The following is an 18,674-nucleotide window of genomic DNA, read 5'->3' as shown; positions in this document are numbered from 1 at the left end:
TATCATGGTTCTATGAGTTGATGAAGGAAAATATTCTGTGCTCTTGGCCTTGGGTGTTTATCTCTTTGGTCCTTGAGTGTCTTTTTTTAAGGATTTGTCTGTAAACCGTATAACCTTCACCATCTACCTCCCACACATAGAAACTGATATCCTCAATAAACATCTTTTCTGCTCCCCACTTTTGAGTGTCTTCCTTGGAGCTGTGGAGGATGACACAAAGGGTAATAAAGGGCAGGAGGGATGGAGGAGGAGGAGGCGCAGGCAGGGGGGAGCTGAGAAAGTGGCTGCTTCTGGAACTAGTGAGATGTCTCTAGGCAGGGCCAAGCGGCAGCAGCAACAGAGAGGGTCTGTGTTGCTAAGAGCCTTTGGTCTCTTTCTCTCCTCCTCTCACAGCCAAAGAGGAGGAGAATGGAGGGTGCTTGGGAGAGAGGCTGTGGAGGGGTGATGGGTTAGGGGTCATGAAAGTAAAAGTTGCTCAATCGTGTCCTGACTCTTTGTGATCCCATGGATTGCAGCCAGGCAGGCTCCTTTGTCCATGGAATTCTCCAGGCAAGAATACTGGAGTGGGTTGCAGTTTCCTTCTCTAGGGATCTTCCTGACCCAGAGATTGAGCTCATGTCTCAATGCATTGAGAATCTCCTGCATTGCAGGCAGATTCTTTACTATCTGAGCTGCCAGGCAAGGGGTTGTCTTTGGGTGGTTTTTTCTCTCTTAGGCTTACTGCCCCTCTCCCCATCACTCTTCTTTTAGGTCCTATCCGTGTCCTCTCTTTCTACCAGTTTTCATTTTACTGCATCTTAAATAAAGTTGTAAGATAGAAAAAAGGAGAGTCTCCTGGTCATTAACCTTTTATTGGTTTCTTGAAAGCTTTGGTTGTTCTGGGTTTCGGAGAGTGGCTTTTAAGTAGGGCAAACATGTAGTCATTTATGAGCTGTGATAGAAGCAGCCAAGTAACAAAAGCTTCCATCTTTATATTGTTTTAATTATGTCCATTAAAGAATCATTGGAGGAACATTTTAATGTTTCAAAAGTCTGGAGGAATAGACGATGTGTTAAGAAAAATGAGGTTGCTTTAGCAACTAACTCTTCTTTTCAATATAAGGACCTAGGATAAATTTACAGAAGTCATTAACATCATCTGTAAAAGGGTAAAGTCATTTTCTGGCAAATTCTTAAGTTAAAGTATCCTTTCAATAATGGAATAACATGGTAGAGTGGTTCTTGAGATAATATCATTATTTTAAAATGACTCAATTTGCACCGAGTACAACATTCAACTTTCCTATTTTCTTAGAACTGATTTATTATTTTAAATTGTTTTTTTAGATTTTATATAGTGTTCTGATACGGGTTTTAAAATTTTGTTATTAAAGCACACCAAGGAGAAGTAACATTTTTTTAAAAGCAATTTTGTTAAGTCACAGTCCTCTTTGAAGACCTTCAATGTAATTTAAATGTCAGTGTTTATTTCCAGCTTTATTTTATTCCTATAATGTTTTCACTAAGTAAAGGTTTGTGCAGACAGGTGTGAACCTATGTAATAAAATGCAGTATATGCACATCTGTATGCACCGAAACCTTTACTGAATGCCCCTCTATGTTGGGCACTTGGGTACCTACAGAGCTTATACAGATGATAGACACAGCCCTTATTGGGAGAGTCAGGGGGAGAGAGACAGATAAATGGAAAACTACCGTTCAGTGTATATGCCATATGAAAATATATCCAGAATGCTATGAGAGCACAGAAAAGGAGTATCTAACTTAGACTTAGGGATTGGGGAAGACTTCCAGGGTGAAGGATACTGAGCTGACTTTTAAAGGAAAACAGGAACTGACTAGGTAAGGAAAGGAGGGTCTTTACAGATTGGAGATAGCACTGTGAAAAGACTTGTTAGATGTAAAAGAACATTCATTTATTTGCCAGACATTTATTGAGCGTCTGCTTTATGCCAGGCATATGTAGTACCTCCACTGGGGACACACTTGAGCATGAAAACACACACTTCGTGTCCTAAGGGCCCTTACAGTCTGTATGGAGAAAGATGAATAAAATAGTCACACACATAATTGCAAATGCTGTGACTGTGATAAAAGCAGTGAAGGAGAGGTTTAAGGTGCTGTGAGACATTTATTAGAGTTGGGGTTGGGGCAGTGGTCCCTGAGGAAGTGACACTGGACCTGACACCTGAAGCATGGGTTTGTAAACACTGTGCACAGTTGTGTTGATCTCACTTTTACTGTTCTTATAAAACAGGTTCACGGGAACGGCTGGAATGTAGGGTCTGTGTAGGGGAGGGACAGGAAACGAGGCTGGAGAGGTGGGCAGGAACAAGATCATGGAAGGCTTTGCGTACCATTCTAGGAAATTTTGTTTTATCTTGAGGATGATGGATATTGTGAACCACTGAAGGATTTGAAGCCAGGCTAAGAGAAACATCATCAAACTTGTATTTTAGAAGGGTCTCCTTGAGAAAGCTTACTGTGGAAGATTGATTGGAGAAGGCAAGATTACATTAATAAACATACCTGTTTCTCTGCCAAGTAATACATGCTAGGTTCTGTACCTTTAATTAACATTTTAGTTCCTTCATTTCTGTGCTGTCAGTGGCCACTCTTTTGTGTCTTTACTTATATATTTTTGGTGGTACATATGGTAAGAACCATGGTTTTTACCTTTAGTTGTGGGCATGGCTTCTGAGGACTTCTTATAGGTATTACAAGGAGGAAATGTATTTCATGTATTTTAAAGTGCTATGTCATGGCTCCAGAAATAATTACTGATTAATGTTTTCAGGAGGGAAAAACAAGTAGGAAATGACTGGGTTATGCTTATATTTGCATTTTTATTGACAAGGTTGCTGATTTTAAAAGTAAGAGCTTCTGCTTCAATGAATGACTGGTGATAAATATTAATATTTCCTTAACTGTTGGTTCTTATGTGAAAATTCAGAATGTTGGACCAGCTGAGCTCTAATGACCTCTCTGGCCATTGTAAACTGTGATTCTGTGTTTGCTCTTTCAAGAGATAGTCAGTCACACTTTGGCTTTCTTCACTGTCAAGTCAAATTAAGGCAGTGGTTTTCACCAGTGCTTGATTTTGCTTCCTAGGAGATACTTGGCTGTGTCTGGAGACATTTTTGACAGTCACAACCAGGGCGTTGCTACTCCTATCTAATGAGCAAAGGCTAGGGATGCAGCTAAACTTCTTACAATGTATAGGACGGCTGTCCATAAAAAGCATTAACAAACTTTTGGACATGATGGATATGTTATGAACTAGACTGTGGTGATGGTTTGACAGAGCATGCTTATCTCCATACTCATCAAGTTGTGTACATTGTATACATTAAAATATGTACGGCTTTTTGTATGTCAGTCATAACTCAGTAAAAGTGGGTTTTTTTTAAAGAATTAATTTTCCATCCCAGAATGTTGGGAAACCCAGAAATAAGACAAGGTTGATGAAACTTCCTTTGGTTAAAATATAATTCTTCAGTAGATGTGATATTCTCTCTACCATTGTCTTAGTCACATTGGGCTGCTGTAACACATACGCCCAGGCTGGATGGTTTAAACAGCAACTATTTATTTCTTACAGTTCTGGAAGCTAGAATGCAGAGATCAGGGTGCCAGCATAGTCGTGTTCTGGAGAGGGCCCTCTTCCTGCTTTATAGATGGCTGCTTTTTTGCTGTGTCCTTACATGGTGGAGGGAGATTATTTCTCCTTTGTCTCTTATGAGGGCACCAATCCCGTTTATGGGGGCTCCACATTCATGACCCAATTACTTCCCAAATGCCCCACCTTCTAATACCATCACATTGAAGGATAAGATTTCAACATACGAATTTTGGGTGGACACAAACATTCAGTCCGTAACAGCTATAACATTTATTTGCTCCTTTGTTCATTCATTCACTCTGAACATTGCCAAATCACTAAGCACATCATCTTTGTATTTCTGTGATATTATGAAATACAGAGGAGGTCTTGTTGAGATATCTGAAGGACTCAGTAAATAGCATTCCTCTTCTTACACTGAGTTCTGAAGCAGTTGAGAAATAAGACAAGAATCAGTATCTGGGAACCAAAATTTCAGCCTCATTCTAATAAAATCGAAGTTAGAGGATGCAGCTTATATTTGCTGGCAGCTGGGCTTCCAAATTCTGAAGCTCAGAGTTGGAAGGCCTATCCACCCAATCATAGCAGCACTGGACTGAGGTGAGTGCCACTGCAGAGACTGTCCTGAAAGAAGTAGGTCAGACTTGTGTTCTGTGATCGGCTCATTTCCAAGAGGTAAAAGGAGGGAGCTGAGCCAAGTGTACATAGTTTATTCTTCCAAATTTGTCAAGTGGTAAACCATTCTCTGTTTCCTTGGATGAAGGAGGAAAGGCATAGAGAGGGCCAAGAGTTTGCTACTAATTGAGCGCCCTCTATAGGACATGTGGGGCTTCCCAGGTGGTGGTGGTGCTGCTGCTGCTGCTGCTAAGTCACTTCAGTCGTGTCTGACTCTGTGTGACCCTATAGGCGGCAGCCCACCAGGCTCCCCCGTCCCTGGGATTCTCCAGGCAAGGACACTGGAGTGGGTTGCCATTTCCTTCTCCAAAGCATGAAAGCGAAAAGTGAAAGTGAAGTCGCTCAGTTGTGTCTGACTCTTGGCGACCCCGTGGACTGCAGCCTACCACGCCCCTCCAACCTTGGGATTTTCCAGGCAAAAGTACTGGAGTGGGGTGTCATTGCCTTCTCCTGCCACTGCAGGAGACATGAGAGATATGGGTTTGATTCCTGGATTGGGAAGAACCCCCGGAGGAAGGCATGGCAACCCATCCAGTATTCTTGTCTGGAGAATCTCATGGACAGAGGAGCCTGGAGGGCTACAGTCCATAAGTATTGCAAAGAGTTGTACATGACTGAAGCAACTTAGCTCATGTAGGACACATAAGGAAAGAAGCAGACACTTTCTCTGTAACAGGCCTCAATAAATGTTAGGCAGCTGTGGTATAGAATCTACCCATACCTTGAATGTCTGCAAAGTCTAGAAAGGGACAGGTTTTTTTTTCCCTTTCTGGATTTATGTGCATTTATTGTGTTTAATCTATCCATTAGTTAACCCACAGTCAGATGACTACAGCTAAAACTAGGAAAAATGAATTAGAATTTTAGATAATAAAAGAGATCTTACAAATTACTTTTTCTAGTGGATTATAATCTTGGTTGCACATTGGAATCACTTGGGAAGCGTTTAAAAAGTATTGATGCCAAGGCACCATCCCAGACCATTTAAAATATAATCTTGCAAGGTAGGACCTGCGTATTGCTGTTTTATAAAAAGCCACTCACAGGATTCCGCTGCATAGCCAAGACTGAAAATCACTGATCCATTCTGGCCTTCTCATTTTATGTAAAAAACCTGACTCTCAGAGAGTTTTGATAACTTGCCTAAGGCTATAATTATAGTGAGAGCTGGGTAAGAATCTGGCCTTCTGCCTCGGAGTCCAGTGTTTCTTATTGAAAACAAATCTTTTGGTAGGTCTGCCTTTTTCTTTTTCTTCATAATTTTAGCTCAGCAAAAGAATTTGCAAAAGCATGTCAGGAATCCTGGCTCTGGTGCTATCTGGTTAAGTCATTAGACTTCAGTTTCCTTACCTTTTAAAATGGAGAGGTTAGACAAGATCATTTCCAAGCTTTCTTAGTGAAACTGTGTTAGGGAGTTCCCTGGCAGTCCAGTGGTTAGGATTTGGCACTTTGATTGCATGGGTCCAGGTTCAATCCCTGGGTCAGGAAACTAAGATCCTGCAAGCTGTGCAAAGTGGTCAAAAAAACAGACAAAACTGTGTTAAGATTTAGGTAAGATTTACTTTTTTAGTTAGTAAAACTGTGTACTTCTATAGTTTCAAAGCATGAGGTGTTTTTTAAACATTGTTGATTTTGGGCTGCGCCGGGTCTTCACTGCTGCATGGGCTTTTTCTCTAGTTGCTGCAGGTGGGGCCTGTTCTCTAGTTGCAGTGCACAGGCTTCTCACTGCAGTGGCTGTCTTGTTGGAGAGCATGGGCTCTAGAGGCATACGGCTTCAGTAATTCAGGCTTCTGGTTCTAGAGCACAAATGTGCTTTGTTGCTCCAAGACATGTGGGATCCCACCCGGATCAGGATCGAACCTGTGTCTCCTGCATTGGAAGGCAGATTATTTACCACTGAGCCACCAGGGAAGCCCTCAGTGCATGAGCTTTATTGCTTCTTAGATAGGGTTAATTGCTGCTGTTGTTTTATCTTCTGTTAAGAATCTAGCAAGTGTGATGCTAGGTGTTTTAGATACATTAATCCATTTTAATTGAAATATTTTAGGATAGGTTTCGGGTGGGGAATCTTTAAAGTAATCATTAAAATCTAGCTGCTGCCACCATTTAAAATTATAATGCCTTGAATATCTGAGCTTCTTTAATTTGTTGCATTAATTTACTGTACAGGTAGCCTTTAGGGAGGTGTTTACATGCTAAGGAATATAAGAGAAAAATGCTGCCAATTCTTGGATATTTCCAAGTCTGGTTATATTCAAATATCTGAATAGTTACCTGAATCTTTTTAATGTAATCTTAATATCCCTGGTGACTCATAGAGTAAAGAATCTGCCTTTAGTGAAGGGAACCTCAGTTCGATCCCTGAATCGGGAAGTTCCCCTGGAGAAGGAAAGGGCTACCCACTCCAGTATTCTTGTCTGGTGGGCTACAGTCCATAGGGTTGCAAAGAGTCAGACAAGACTGTGCAGGAGTGACTTAACATTTTCACTTTCCATATTCCTCAGTATACAAATAAAACTTGAGATAAAATTACTTAATCCAGTTCTGTTCTTTTAGTTACTTTTGTGTTCATTTATTTTCTTATAGTAATCATCTTAGAAAGTACTATTTGAAATTTAAATTGTTAATATGAATTGTTTTAGCTTCTGACTCTTAAGGGTAGGGTCTATATTTTACAGGGATTGAGTTATTATGTACTTCCTGCTTCCCTGCCCCACATAGTTCTATCACTGGCGCTTAATTGAATGTTGATTAGCTTCACTGCTGGGCTTCCCTGATAGCTCAGTTGGTAAAGAATCCACCTGCAATGCGGGAGACCCAGGTTCGATTCCTGGGTAAGGAAGATCCCCTGGAGAATGGAAAGGCTACCCACTCCAGTATTCTTGGACTTTGCTTGTGGCTAAGCTGGTAAACGGAGAAGGCAATGGCACCCCGCTCCAGTACTCTTGCCTGGAATATCCCATGGATGGAGGAGCCTGGTGGGCTGCAGTCCATGGGGTCACTGAGAGTCGGACACGACTGAGTGACTTCACTTTCACTTTTCACTTTCATGCATTGCAGAAGGAAATGGCAACCCACTCCAGTGTTCTTGCCTGGAGAATCCCAGGGACGGGGGGAGCCTGGTGGGCTGCCATCTATGGGGTTGCACAGAGTCAGACACGACTGAAGTGACTTAGCAGCAGCAGCAAGCTGGTGAAGAATCTGCCTGCAATGCAGGAGACCTGAGTGTGATCCCTGGGTTGGGAAGATCCCCTGGAGAAGGGAAAGGCTACCCACTCCAGTATTCTGGCCTGGAGAATTCCATGGACTGTATAGTCCATGGGGTTGCAAAGAGTTGGACATGACTGAGCAACTTTTGCTTTCACTTTAGCTATATTACTATTTTATACCTTGGTGTTGATAGTCCACTGTGTCTTTTTTCCATGTATATCATAACTGGGATTTTCCTTTTGTCACTATCTGGTAATGCATTCTACTAAAAACTCACTAAGAATAATGAATAGGATTATTTCATTAGATGATTCTACAAGTGTTATTTATAGAGCCTTTTATGCTTATCCATAATTCTATGACTGGATAATGTTTTTCGAACTTCTGAATAAACCTCAAGTGAGGCAGGAAACAAGACCCTGCTCTTTTCAGCCGTGTTAGAAGAAAAGGAATACTTTGTTTAAGCAATCTTGTGTTTCTTTCAACTTCTGTTCTTATAATTCTATCAAAGTATGACACAGTTAATTCTTTACAAGTCTCACTTTTTTTCGTTTTTAATTTTCCACCTGTTTTTCCTTTTTTCTAGTGCAGGTGAAAGTTTCTGCGGGAAGGCAAATAGTAGATAGGCTACTCTGGTTTTGTCCCAGTTCTGTATAGGGTTTGTGTGCATGTCAAGCGGCAGCTATCATTTTGGGATAAAAATGTTAAAAATTTAACTCATGTTCAGTGAGTTCAGGTTTGAGATAATGCCATGGGAGTCTCTACATTTGCAGATCTGGGATTTTTTTTTTCAAGTACCATGGTTATATTGATAATTGTTTATATATACCAAAAGAAAATAATTAGTCTATATATGGATAAGTCCAGGGATATAATAATGTTTTGCATGCCAAGTCGCTTCAGTTGTGTCCATCTCTTTTTGGATGTTTAGACTGGTTAAAATATTTTCTTTTTTGTATATTATAAACAATAATAAATAATAATCATGTTACTTCAAAAAAAAAAAAATATCAGAATCTGCAACTGAACATAAGTTAGATTTTTAACATTTTTGTCCCAAAATGATAGCTCCTGTTTGATGTGCACTATCATTTTGGGATAAAAACTATTTCCTCCAGTGTATCCAAATCTGATTTCTACTTATGGCAGTCGCCATGTTTCATGCGATCAAGAGCTACCAGTGGCCACTGGAAATATTCCAGTGTACCTAATACTGCATAGCATAGGACTAGGATATGGCCTAAATATTATCTTTTCTTAAAAATCAAGAGATAGTTCCTGTCTATACTTACAGGTGAGACCACTTGTTGCTTGGAGAGAATAAAAATTTCATGTGCCAAAAAAAAAAAAAAATTAGAACAAGATAGAGAGTCCAGAGATATACCCATGCATCTATGGGTACCTTATATTTTGACAGAGGAGGCAAGAATATACAATGGGGCAAAGATAACCTCTTAAATAAGTGGTGCTGGGAAAACTGGACAGCAAAAGAATGAAATTAAAACACTCAATGACACAAATCAATGCAAGATCCTCTATGACCCACCACCTAGAGTAATGGAAATAAAAACAAACAACTGGGACCTAATTAAATTTAAAAGCTTTTGCGCAGCAAAGAAAACTACAAACAAGGTGGAAAGACAACCCTCAGAAGGGGAGAAAATAATAGCAAAGGAAACAGCTGACAAAGAATAAATTTCCAAAATGTACAAGCAGCTTATACAACTCAATAGCAGAAAAACAACCCAATCAAAAAGTAGGAAAAAGACCTAAACAGACATTTCTCCAACTACAGATGGCTAACAAATACATGAAAAGACACTCAACATCGCTCATTATAAGAGAAATGCAGATCAAAACTACAATGAGATACCACCTCATACCGGTCAGAGTGGCCATCATCAAAAAGTATACAAACAATAAATCTAGAGAGGGTGTGGAGAAAAGGGAACCCTCTTGCATTATTGATAGGAATGTAAATTGACATTGCCACTATGGAAGATGGTATGGCAATTCCTTAAAAAGCTAGGAATAAAACCACCATATGAACCAGCAATCCCACTCCTAGGCATATACCCTGGGGAAACCAAAATGAAAAAGATACATGTATCCCATTGTTCATTGCAGCACTATTTACAGTAGCTAGAACATGGAAGCAACCTAGCTGTCCATCAACAGATGAATGGATAAAGAAGTTGTGATACATTTACACAATGGAATATTACTCAGCAATAAAAAGGAACACATTTGAGTCAGTTCTGATGAGGTGGATGAACCTAGAGCCTAGTATACAGAGTGAAGTAAGTCAGAAAGATAAATATCATATACTTACACATGTATATGGACTCTAGAAGGATGGTGCTGATTAATTTATTTGCAGGGCAGCAATGGAGAAACAGACATAGAGAACAGACCTATGGACACGTGGGGAGGGGAGGAGGGAGAGGATGAGATGTATGGAGAGAGTAACATGGAAACTTATAATACCATATGTAATATAGATAGCCAACGGGCATTTGCTGTATGCGCCAGGGAACTCAAACAGGGGCTCTTTGACAATCTAGAGGGGTGGGATGGGGAGGGAGATGGGAGGGAGGTTTTGGAGGGAAGGGAGATAGGTGTACCTAATGGCTGATTCTTGTTGATGTTTGACAGAAAACAACAACATTCTGTAAAGCGATTATCTTTCAATTAAGAAATAAAAACGTTAGACAGAAACTCAAGATAGAGGTTATCTCTTGTGGTGATAGGGTCTGTAGAGGGAGAGGGGAATGAAATTAGGAATGAATCACAGAAATTTCAACTATATTGCTAGTTTTAGGATGGGGAGCACATGTATACCTGTGATGGATTCATTTTGATATTTGGCAAAACTAATACAATTATGTGAAGTTTAAAAATAAAATAAAAAAAAATAAACTTAAGTGGTGGGTGCATGAAAGTTCATTATGTTTTTCTTTATACTTTTGTGTAAGACAGATATTTCACAGTTATTATTTTTAAAGCATTGAAAGTAGACTGTATAAGAATAGGTTGAATATGCAGACACCCTAAATGTAATTTTTTTAGCCAATTTTTTTAGCTAATTGTTTAGCCATATAAGTTCATGCTTATATGAACTATTTGTTGAAAAACTTTGCAGAAATAAATTTTCTAGGTAAATTTGAAAATAGTGGAATTATTTGGCAATGGAAACCTAATGTTTCAAGTCTAAAAGACAGAATGAAAGAAAGCCAGAATAAAGAAAAGTGATGCTTGCTGGGAAATAAGGAAATGAGAGCAGGTGGCAGATATTCACTTAACAAGTTTCTTGTTATAGTCAGAATGTTGTCACACAGTGAGCCACAGAGTCATACACAAGTCATCAATGACATCTGTCAGAGTCTTAGGACTGGGAGGGATCCAGGGGAAAGAGAAACCAAAGTCTGAACTTTCCTAAAGAACAACCTACACAAGTTCACTTAAGTCTCTCTGTTTGGGGGATTTTTCCCCTTGTTAATATGAGCTGATTTATTTTCTCCCTGAGCATGTCATTTTACATCAAGGCTTAAATCAGTACCTTTCACTGCAAGTAAGATTCCTTATCTTTTTGGAGTAGGAGTGACTCAGAAGCCTAGTTGTAAATCTCAGCCTCTGTTGGTGCTGACAAACACAGGGCTTACCCAGCTCTGAAGAAGTCATCCAGACTTTGCATTGGCAGCGTACCAGAGCCAGCCTGCTTAAGGAATCTTTTGGAAACTGGACTGCCTTCTAAGAAATTTGAGTCTAAAATACTTTTTAAAAAAATCATAAAAAGTAGGCATGCAACTTGCATGATAAAATATTTTTGCACAGTTGCCATTACCTTATCTCAGAATTGTTCTTTGGCAATTATGTCTCTCCTTTGTTCCTTTTTCTCTTGTCTTACCACTTTCCACTGGTATAGCAAAAAGAGGCAGGCTTTCAGTAAAATTACGAAAAGTTTCTCCCTTCATCAGCATCAAAATGCATCTCTGTACTTGTAAAAACCAAGTCAAACCTCAAACGAGACAAAAGAAAACCTAACTAGAAAACTAAACAAAAAAATTGAAAACCTTACTAGAAAAAATATGACTATTAAACTTTCTGTCTAGGTAAGTTTCCCCATTTTTTTGTTTGTTTGTTTAGTTTTCTTTAATTGGGAAAAATACTGAAGTTTGATAACCCTCCTGATTTTCACAATTGTGTTTAAATCCTCTGCATACTCTTCAGGGTATGATTCCTACAACTGCACCTTCTACTCTGGCAGGCCTATGACCAGAACTTAACAATATGTATCCCATTCCCCATGGAATCCTCATGACAGTGTAACACTTGAACCACTTAGATTTATAGTTGTACAACTTCCCTTAGAATCTTTATGGTAAGTTTTAATGGGTGAGCTTTAGTAGGCCAAGAACCTTCCCGTGGGGGGATCTCTAAATAAGTATGTGCTACACAAATTACTAATTTTAGGGTAGATTTCCAAGGCAAAATTTTTCTAACATATTTAGTTTTTAAATTTGTATTTTCTCAACTATTTGCTTTGAGTTACCTGATGCCAGAACAGTTTTATTAAAAGCAGCTTTTTCATTGATGCATCTCTAACTCCAGAGTAGCTGTTGAGTAGACATCAGTTCAGTTCAGTCGCTCAGTCGTGTCCAACTCTTTGCTACCCCATGAATTGCAGCATGCCAGGCCTCCCTGTCCATCACCAACTCCTGGAGTTCACTCAAACTCATGTCCATCGAGTAGGTGATGCCATCCAGCCATCTCATCCTCTGTCGTCCCCTTCTTCTCCTGCCCCCAATCCCTCCCAGCATCAGAGTCTTTTCCAGTGAGTCAACTCTTCGAATGAGGTGGCCAAAGTATTGGAGTTTCAGCTTTAGCATCATTCCTTCCAAAGAACACCCAGGACTGATCTCCTTTAGAATGGACTTGGTTGGATCTCCTTGCAGTCCAAGGGACTCACTCTCAAGAGTCTTCTCCAACACCACAGCTCAAAGGCATCAATTCTTTGGCACTCAGCTTTCTTCACAGTCCAACTCTCACATCCATACATACTAAAGGAAATATTTTTGTAGTTAGGATATCACATATCTTTCCAAAGTGTTTCCAGTAAGACACACTTCTTTTAACTTATAGTCATTGAATAAACATTTACTTAGTACCTTTTCTATGACAGCAATGGTAGCTCATCTGCTTTTCCTCTGCTGAAGTCATATTATATAGAATATGCCACCACAGGAGTGATGATCATGTTATCTACTCAATAACTATCTTTGCCTTTTCTTTTTAATGTTTTAATTCAGTTGGGGTGTAAACATATGCTGCTGATACAAACATAAGTACTTCTAATACTGCATAAAGATGCAGATTTCTTTAAAAAAAGGGGGGATATAGCATTAAAAATAGTCACTGTATTTGTTGGATTCATTAATGTCAATCGAGTGTGGTTTGATTTATAATATTTACACTTAAACATTTTCCCCCTTTGCTTATTTTTTCACCTTTTAAAAACAAAAAATTAAAACTTCATAGTGGTTCCTTAATTTAAATGCTTTTTTTTTTTTTTTATTAAAGTGAGGATAATGTTGGACAGAGAACAAAATGTTCCCCATATAATTTAGGGAAACTGTCAATAGGAAAAGCACTGATATGATTTAAATCAGTAAGGTATGGTAATTGAGCCATTTAATGATATAAAATAGAAACTATAACATGAACTTTTGCCTAACTAATTAGCTATTCCCCTAGTGTCATCTTATTGCAAGGGAGTTAATTTTGAAGAGAGAGTAATTGCTGTTCTCAGTGTACACTCTCAGGGATGGTAATGTTCATATTCATGGCCTCAGATACCTTGTGGACTCTTAAAATTTTGTATCTCCTTCAGACACCTCTCTTCTGTGTTTTAGGTACATGTCCTAGCAGCTTATTAGAGGTCTGCATGTGAATATCCACAAGTACTTCAAGTTCAACATATATAAGACCTTACACGTCATGTACCTCCCTCCCAAAATCCACTCCTCTCATTATTCTCTAACAGCTTTATTTGAATATATGTGACAGTCAGTAAACTGCATATATTTAAAGAGTACAATTTGATAAGTTTTTACGTATGTGTACAGCCCCTAAACTATCACCACAGTCAAGATAGTGAACATATCCATCCCCAAAGTCTTGTCGTGTCCCTCTGTAAGCCCTCCTTTCTTCCATCCCCTCCTGTGTCACCCCTCTTCCTCTCCACCTCCAGCCGCAACCACTGGTCTGCTTTCTGTCACTGTAGAGTGATTTCAAATTTCTAGAGCAGGGTTTGGCAAAGTATGGCCTGCTATCATGTTTGCAAGTAAAGTTTTGCTAGAACACTGCAAAACCTGATCTGTGTACTATCTATGGCTGCTTTCGTGTTATAATGGCAGAATTGAGTGTTTGCAACAGAAACTTTATGGCTCACAAACCCTAAGATACTTACTATTTGACCCTTTACAGAAAAAACTTGCTAATAGCTGTTTCATACTGAATCACACAGGATGTACTTTCCCCAACCCCTTCTTTCATTCAGCATAATTGTGAGATTTGTCCATGTCTTACACGTTCTCATTAGTCCCTTCCTTTTTATTAAGTAAAATATTGTTTATTACCTCGTCTGCATATACCACAGTTTATCTGTTCACCACCTGTAGATGGACATTTGTGTTATTGCCAGGTTTTGACTATTGCAAATACAAGTGCAGTGTGCATTCATACTTCATAATAAGAGTATCTGGATCATATGTCTAAAGAATGTTTAAACCTTCAAAGTATTTCACAAAGTAGTATCAAAGTATGTCTTCAGATAAGGTGTGAGAGTTCTAGTTCCTCCATATCCTGCTAGCACTTGGTACAGATAGTCTTTTGAATCTAAGCCATTCTAATAGGTATGTGGGCTTCCCAGGTGGCTCAGTGGTAAAGAATCCGCCTGCCAATGCAGGAGGTGCAGGTTTGACCCCTGGGTCGAGAAGATCCCTGAAGAAGGAAATGACAACCCCCTCCAGGATGGAGGAGCCTAGTGGGTTCCAGTCCATGGGGTCACAAAAGAGTCAGACATGACTTAGCGACTAAACAACAACAAATATGTAGTGATTTTTAAATTGGATTGTGCATTTTAAATTGCATTTCCATAATGACTAATGATGTTGACCATGCTTTCATGTATTTGCTATCTGTGTATCTTTGATTCCTGTATGCAAATTTTTTGCTCAGTTTTTAATTTGTTTTATTATTATTGAGTTTTGAAAGTTCTTTATATATTTTGGATACTAGTCCTTTACTAGATATATGATTTGCAAATATTTTCTTTCAGCTTGTTGCTTGTCTTTTCATTCTCCTAACACTATTTTTTGAGAGCTGAAGTTTGTAATTTTGATGAAGTCTAGTTTATCAGTTTATTCTTTTGAATCATGATTTGGATGTCATCTAAAAGCTTTCCACACCCTAATGTCATAAAAATTGTCCTGTGTTTTCTTATAGAAATTTAATGATTTTAAGTTTTACATTTATATTTATGACCTTAGTTTGAGTTGATTTTTGTATGGGGTGTCAAGTATGGATCAGATGTCTTTTTTTATTTTTTTAATATCCAGTTGTTTCAGTATCATTTGTTTAAAAGACTAGTATTTCTTCATTGAATTGTCTTTCCATCTTTGTCAGAAATTAGTTGTCCATTATATGTATGGAGCTGTTTCTGGACTCTCAGTTCTGTCCCATTGATCTCCTTGGCTATCTTGATTCCAGTAGTGCTGTCTTCATTACTCTAGCTTTTTATAAGAAGTCTGGATATCAGGTACTGATAAGCCTCCAGCTTTGTTAGTTTGACTAATCTAGGCCCTTCCACTTTCATATGACTTTTACATGACTGAGCTACTAACACACTTAATGACTTACAATCACTTTTCAGCTGCTGAGCTTTTGATTGAGATTGTGTTGAATTTATACATCAGTTTGGGAGGAATTGACAACACTACTGACTTTTCAAACCTGTGAATAAGATATCTTTCTTCTTATTTAGGTCTTCCTTAATTTTTCTCAACACTGCTTTGTATTTTCCAGTGTGTGTGCTATACTCAGTTTTGTCCAACCCTTTGCAACCCATGGGCTGCAGATTGCCAGACTCCTCTGTCCATGGGATTCTCCAGGCAAGAATACTGGAGTGGGTTGCCATTTCCTCCTCCAGGGGATCTTCCTGATCCTGGGGTCAAATCTGAGTCTCCTGCATTGGCAGGCGGATTCCTTACCAGTAGCGCCAGCTGGGAAGCCCAGGTGTATTTTCCAAGATATGGTCTAATTTGAATTTATGGTCAAGGAACCATGCTTTGTATGACATGAATTTAATAAATTTAATTTATTGAGGCTGGATTTATGGCCTGTCTTGGAAAATATTTCATATACACTTGAGAATAATATTTATTCTGCTCTTTGGGAGGTGTGTAAGAGTCAGTGATGTCATGGTGGCAGATAGTGCACTGTAATTCTATCCTGTCCTTACTGATTTTCCTTCTGCTTGTTTTCTCACTTAGAGTTATGGAAACATCTGATTATAAATGTTGATTTGTCTGTTTCTCTTTGCAGTTCTATCAGTTTTTGCTTCAAGTATTTTGAAACATTTTAGGAGCATAACTTTTAAAATTATGTCCTTGTAATTAATTTACCCTGTTGTTATTGTGAAATGACTTATTTCAAATCCAAGGTAATGTTTTTTGCTTTGACATTTATTTTGTCTGATATTAATGTAGTGACTTTAGTTTTCTTTTGATTAGTGTTATGTCCTTTTGCTTTTAATTTATTTGTGTCTTTCTATTTGAAATCGTATTTTTAGACAGCATGTGTGCTAAGTTGCTTCAGTCAGGTCCAACTCTTTGTGACCCTGTGGACTGTAGCCTGCCAGCCTCCTCTGTCTGTGAGATTCTTCAGGCAAGAATACTGGAGTGGGTTTCCCCTACCTTCTTCAGGGAATCTTCCTGACCCAGGAATCGAACCTGCATCTCCTGCGGATCCTGCATTGCAGGCAGATTCCTTACCACTGAGCCATCGGCGGAAGCCCAGAATTGGGTATTTTTTAAAAACCCAACTTGATAATTTCTTTTAGTTGGGTTTTAACCTTTTACATTTATTGTAGTTATTGATGTGCTTAGCTTTACAAGTGTCATGTTGGTATATTTATTCTTCTTCCCTTTTTCTCTTTCCTTTTGAATTAGATTCCATTTCATTTTCTTTGTTGCCCAATTAGGTGATTCTTTGTTATTTTACTGGTTATTTGAGGATTTAAGGTATCAAACTTACCATAGTCTACTTTCAATGATATATCGTATAGTGTATGTATTATATTACAGGTCATATACATCATATTACATATAGTATAAGAACCTTGTGATAGTATACTTCCATTTCTCCCCTTCTGACCTTTGTGCTATTATTGTTATGCATATTACTTTTATTTATGTTATATTAGTAAATTCCATAATACACTGGGGGTTTTTTGTTGTGCAAATGATCATTTGCCTTTTTATAAGATTAAAATAATCATAATTTTATGTATATATACATGAGGTTTCCATTTCCAGTGTTCTTCATTCCTTTGTGTACATCCATAGTTCCATCTGTTACCTTTTCCTTCTGCCTGAAGGATGTCCTTTGATTTTTTTTTGGTAGTGTGGGTCTACTGGTAATGAATTTTTTCACCTTTTGTATATCTGAAAATATCTTTATTTAGCCTTCACTTCTGAAAGGTATTTCCCAGGGTACAGAATTCTAGGTTGACAATACTTAAAAAATGTTGTTCTACTGTTTTATTGTTTGCATATTTTGACAAGAAATCTTTGTTCCTTCTTGTATTCGATCCTCTGTCTTTTTACTCTGGCTACTTTTAAAAAGGTATCCACCCCCCCCCCCCCCCAAATACTCTGTACCCATTATCAGTTATTCCCCTGGTACTTCCCCCAGCCATCTCTCCAGACCTAGGAAACCACTAATGTACTTCCTCTCTTTATGGATATGCCTGTTCTGACATTTCATATAAAGTGAGTCATACAACATACGGTTTGTGTGTCTGACTTCTTAGCATAATTTTTTTTATGTTTCTTTTTTTTTACTGAAGGATAATTGCTTTACAGAATTTTGTTGTTTTCTGTCAAACCTCAGTGTGAATCAGCCATAGGCAAACATATATCCCCTCCCTCCTGAACCTCCTTCTCATCTCCCTCCCCACCCCACACCCCTAGGCTAATACAGAACCCCTGTTTGAGTTTCTTGAGACACACAGTAAATTCCTGTTGGTTATCTATTTTACACATGGTAGGGTAAGTTTCCATGTCACTCTTTCCATACGTCTCACCCTCTCCTCCCCTCTCCCCATGTCCATAAGTCTGTTCTCTGTGTCCATTTCTCCATTGCTGCCCTGTAAATAAGTTCTTTGGTACCATTCTTCTGGATTCTGTCTATATATGTTAGAATATGATATTTATCTTTCTCTTTCTGACTTACTTTACTCTGTATAATAGGTTCTGGGTTCATCCACCTCATCAGAACTGACTCGAATGTGTTCCTTTTTATGGCTGAGTAACAGTCCATTGTGTATATGTACCACAACTTCTTTATCCATTCATCTGTTGATGGACAGCTAGGTTGCTTCCATGTTCTGGCTGTGTAAAAAGTGTGGCAGTGAATAATGGGATACATGTGTCTTTTTCAGTTTTGGCTTCCTCAGGGTATATGCTTAGGAGTAGGATTGCTGGGTTATATGGTGGTTTTATTCCTAGTTTTTTAAGGAATATCCATACCATCTTCTGTAGTGGCTGTATCAATTTACATTCCCACCAACAGTGCAAGAGCATTCTCTTTTCTCTACACCCTCTCCAGCATTTATTGCCTTTTTGATGATGGCCGTTCTGACTGGTGTGAGGTGATATATCATTGTAGTTTTGATTTGCATTTCTGTAATAATGAATGATGTTGAGCATCTTTTCATGTGTTTGTTAGCCATCTGTATGTCTTCTTTGGAGAAATGTATGTTTAGGTCTTTTCCCCACTTTTTAATTGGATTGTTTGTTTTTCTGGCATTGAGTTGTATGAGCTGCTTGTATATTTTGGAAATTAATCCTTTGTCAGTTGTTTCATCTGCTATTATTTTCTCCCA

At 38.6% G+C, this 18,674-nt stretch overlaps 1 protein-coding gene across 2 annotated transcripts in view; it reads left to right on the top strand.

The window, feature by feature from the left end:
• Nucleotides 1-18,674, top strand: part of LOC104998606 (chromosome unknown open reading frame, human C3orf70) — a 129,208-nt gene that overhangs the window by 58,318 nt on the left and 52,216 nt on the right. The gene's annotated exons all lie outside the window — the stretch shown is intronic.

The sequence above is a fragment of the Bison bison genome, unplaced genomic scaffold (genome assembly GCF_000754665.1).
Source record: "Bison bison bison isolate TAMUID 2011002044 unplaced genomic scaffold, Bison_UMD1.0 scf7180017864333, whole genome shotgun sequence".
Classification (NCBI taxonomy): domain Eukaryota; kingdom Metazoa; phylum Chordata; class Mammalia; order Artiodactyla; family Bovidae; genus Bison; species Bison bison.
Note: the sequence above shows the minus strand (reverse complement) of the source record. Positions and strands in the feature narration are given on the sequence as shown.